This window comes from Psammomys obesus, unplaced genomic scaffold (genome assembly GCF_907164565.1).
Source record: "Psammomys obesus unplaced genomic scaffold, mPsaObe1.curated_primary_1811, whole genome shotgun sequence".
NCBI classification, from domain to species: Eukaryota; Metazoa; Chordata; class Mammalia; order Rodentia; family Muridae; genus Psammomys; species Psammomys obesus.
In genome coordinates, this window is record NW_026596244.1 from 5,156,780 (window position 1) to 5,161,295 (window position 4,516).

The 4,516-nt window shown below is 40.5% G+C and overlaps 1 protein-coding gene across 1 annotated transcript in view; it reads left to right on the forward strand.

The window, feature by feature from the left end:
• Window positions 1-4,516, forward strand: part of Fstl5 (follistatin like 5) — a 687,984-nt gene that overhangs the window by 569,017 nt on the left and 114,451 nt on the right. The gene's annotated exons all lie outside the window — the stretch shown is intronic.

A 4,516-nucleotide genomic window follows, 5' to 3' on the forward strand; every position in this document is an offset into this window, starting at 1 on the left:
ACACACACACACACACACACACACACACACACACACACACACACACAGGTCTTTTATAGTTTTGTCCTCTGTAGTTTGCTACATGCACAGAACATAAACACAAACAATTTCTGTGTTCAGGAGGAATGGAAATCTTCAAAGGCTCGAAACAGTTTTGATGATGTTTGAAAGCAGAAGCTGTTTTCCCTGCAGCACGGGATTGGTGTCAGTGTAAATAAGTAGTTGCAGACCCAGGCTTTCTGTGTATTCATGAGAGAACTTAAATCCTCCTGAACGCCCTTTCCCAAACACTTGGCGACATTTAGAGCCTTCAGACAATCAGCACTGGGTTCCCATGTGGTGTTAGCTTTGCCTCTCTCTGTCTTGTCACCTCCTCTGCAGTAGCCTTTCCACCCCGGTGTCTATGAACAATAAAACCCCTGTCCTCATGGCATGTGCCGTGTGATCTCCCCTAATCTTTAGGATAAGAGTGTACACGTAAACATTTAAAGCTGATTTCATACGGATACATTTGTACAAACTTGTACACATGAAAGGACATTTGAATTCTAGTACTTTTGATAGAGATGAACACAGCACTTTAGAGTATCCTTCAGTATAAACTTTCTTATAATGTTTCCATGATTACATTTAAATGTATCTCTATTCTGTAATATGGGGCGTAATATTGTTAATTGTATTCATCCTGTTGGGTCATGACAGTGAATAGAGGAAGGGAATGATGAAAGCAACACATATGTGTTGGCTTCAGCTGAACTTTTTTTTTTTCCTTTTATTTTCTTTATTATTATTATTTTTTACAGTTTATTCAATTTGTATCCCAGCTGTGTTTCCTCCTTCATCTCCCACCAGTCCAACCCTCCCTCTCCCTTTCTCCCCTATTTCCCTCCTCTAGTCCACTGATAGGGGTGGTCCTCCTCCCCTACTATCTGACCTTAGCCTATGAGGCCTCATTGGAACTGTCTGGATCCTCTGTCTCTGTGGCCTAATAAAGCCACCCTGCCAGGGGGAGGTGATCAAAAAGCAGGTAGTTGAGTTCATGCCAGTGACTGTCACTGCTCCCCTTACTAGGAGACACAAAGGGAGACTGAGCTGCCTGTGGGTTATATCTGAGCATGGGATAGCTAAAGGTTATTTTTTTCAACTTTTTAAAATTATTATCATTTATTACAATTTACTTTTGCAATTATACTTTATTTACTTTGTATCCGCCCTCTAGTTCCCTCCCTCCTCCTCTCTCAATCCCTCCCTTCTTCCCTCTTCTCCACACACTCCCCTCCCCAAGTCCACTGGTAGGTGAGGGTTTCTTTTTCTTCCTTCTGATCCTAGTATGTAAGGTCTCATCAGGAGTGGCTGCATTGTCTTCCTCTGTGGCCTGGTAAGGCTGCTCCCCCCTCAGGGGGAGGTGATCAAAGAGCAGGCCAATCAGTTCATGTCAGAAGCAGTCCCTGTTCCCATTACTATGGAACCCACTTGGACACTGAACTGCCATGGGCTACATCTGTGCAGGGGTTCTAGGTTATCTCCATGCATGGTACTTGGTTGGAGTATGAGTCTCAAGAAAGACCCCTGTGCTAAAATTTTTGGTACTGTGCTCTCTTTGTGGACCTCTTGTCCTCTCCAGATCTCAGCAATGAAAAACAAGGAAATCATGAAATTTGCAGGTAAATGTTGGGATCTGCAAAAGATCATCCTGAGTGAGCTATCCCAGAAGCAGAAAGACACACATGGTATATATTCACTCATATAGACATATAATATAGGATAAACCTACTAAAATCTGTACACCTAAAGAAACTAATCAAGAGGGAGGACTCTGGCTAAAATGCTCAATCCCCACTCCGAAAGGCAAAGAGGATGGACACCAGAAGAAGAAGAAAACAGGAAAAAAGTTAGGAGCCTCCCACAGAGGGCCTCTGAAAGGCTCTGCCCTGCAGACTATCAAAGCAGACACTGAGACTTATGCCCAAAGTTTGGGCAGAATGCAGGGAATCTTATTACAATTTATTAAGTGAACTCCAGGCATTTCAGCTCCTGAACACTTTGTCACTTTTGATCATTGATTACCTTTGACTAGTGTAAGTTTTGCAAGTCTTTGATGTTACAGACCTATTGTTTTCTGTGTATTTCTCTGACACTTATTTTGATGAAGCCAGAAATATCTCATAATAATCCTGACATCCACTCTTGGATCAGGTCTGGAGGGTACCCAGACCTGGCAATTTTTCCTACACTTTCTCTGGGAAGGCAATCATTATTATAAGCAAATATTTAAATAGAAAACTTTTAGGGCAGATAGGTAAAAATAAAAGCCAACTTGATAACAGAAACAAAGTTGATAATTTCTTTATTCCATTTATTTTCCCTACTATCTGCCACTTTAACTTTTATTTAAAACTTAATTATAAGTAACTGAAAACTTGGTTTTTACTATTATTTATGATTGTATTCATGAAACATTTACTTCATTATTTTGACTTTCTTTTTAATGCCATGTATATGTTGTTGATGTAAAAATACCCATTTTGGAAAGGGTTTACAGAGGTTATACTGGTAATTGTAGCAATAGAGAATGCAAACTGAAGCTGAGTGAGCATGTACTGCTCCCTAATAAACCAGAAATATAATTATTACATTTATGTGATAGGTCTCTGCGGTCCTGGAAGTGTTTCGGGTACCAAGTACCCTTTTGAAATTCTGAACAACAAAATAAGTCTGAACAAATGTAGAGACTATGCTCAGGATATTGATGGCTTTTGGATCTCCCTGTTGAGGCTTATTTCTGGTTCTTGCTAGAAACTTAGAGACACCTGTTTTTTTTACAGCTTTTTTTAAAATTTTTCTTTATTAATAACACTTTATTGACTTTGTATCCCCCCTGTGGTTCCCTCCCTCCTCCAGTCCCAATCCCTCCCTTCCTTCACCCTCTGCATGCATGCCCTTCCCCAAGTCCACTGATAGGGGAGGTCTTCTTTTCCTTCCTTCTGATCCTAGTCAATTAGGTCTCATCAAGAGTGGCTGCATTGTCTTCTTCTGTAGACTGGTAAAGCTGCTCCCCCCTCAGGAGGAGGTGATCAAAGAGCAGGCCAATCAGTTCATGTCAGAGACAGTCCCTGTTCTTATTACAATGGAACCCACTTTGATACTGAACTGCCATGGGCTACATCAGTGCACAGGTCTTAGGTTATCTCCATGCATAGACCTTGGTTGTAGTATCAGTCTCAGGAAAGACCCTTGTGTTCAGATTTTTTGGTTCTGTTGCTCTCCTTGTAGAGTTCCTGTCCTCTCCAGATCTTACTGTTTCCCACTTCTTTCCTAAGATTCCTTGCACTCTGCCCAAGGGTTGCCCATAAGTCTCAGCATCTGGATTGATAGTCTGCAGGGCAGAGCCTTTCAGAGGTCCTCTGTGTCAGGCTCCTGAATTGTTCCCTCTTTTCTTCTTCTTCTGATGTCCAGCCTCTTTGCCTTTCTGGATAGGAATTGAGCATTTTAGCAAGAGTCCTCCCTCTTAATTGGTTTTTTTAGGTGTACAGATTTTAGTAAGTTTATCCTATATTATATGTCTAAATGAGTGTGTATATACAGTGTGCATTTTTCTGCTTCCGGGATAGCTCACTCAGGATGATCTTTTCCAGATCCCACCATTTACCTGAAAATTTCATGATTTCCTTGTTTTTTTTTGTTTGTTTGTTTGTTTGTTTTGTTTTGTTTTTGCTGAGTAATATTCCATTGTGTAGATGTACCACAGTTTCTGCATCCATTCTTCAGTTGAGGGGCATCTGGGCTGTTTCCAGCTTCTGGCTATTATAAATAAGGCTGCTACAAACATGGTTGAGTAAATGTCCTTATTGTGTACTTGAGCCTCTTTTGGGTATATGCCTAGGAGTGGTACAGCTGGATCTTGAGGAAGCGCTATTCCTAATTGTCTGTGAGGAAGTACTATATTGCTTTCCAGAGTGGTTGTACAAGTTTATATTCCCACCAGCAGTGGAGGAGGGTTCCCCTTTCTCCACAACCTCTCCAGCATGTGTTGTCTCTTGAGTTTTTGATCTTGGCCATTCTGATGGGTGTAAGGTGAAATCTTAGGGTCATTTTGATTTGCATTTCCCTGATGGCTAATGAGGTTGAGCATTTCTTTTAAGTGTTTCTCTGCCATTCGATATTCCTATACAGAGAATTCTCTGTTTAGCTCTGTATTCCATTTTTTAATTGGATTACTTGCTTTATTGCTGTTTAACTTCTTTAGTTCTTTATACATACTGGTTATTAGTCCTCTGTCAGATATAGGGTTGGTGGAGATCCTTTCCCAATCTGTAGGCTGTCATTTTGTTCTGATGACAGTGTCCTTGAGACACTTGTTTTTTAAAAATCCAAAAGAACCATTGTATTTCCTGTCAGCTATAGCTTTTCTCTTCCTACTTCATGCATTTAAGAGAAAAATAATACCTTGTCCAATTATCTTAAATTATTTCAAATCAATATTTCCTTTTAGATGAGACAGCACACACACACACAC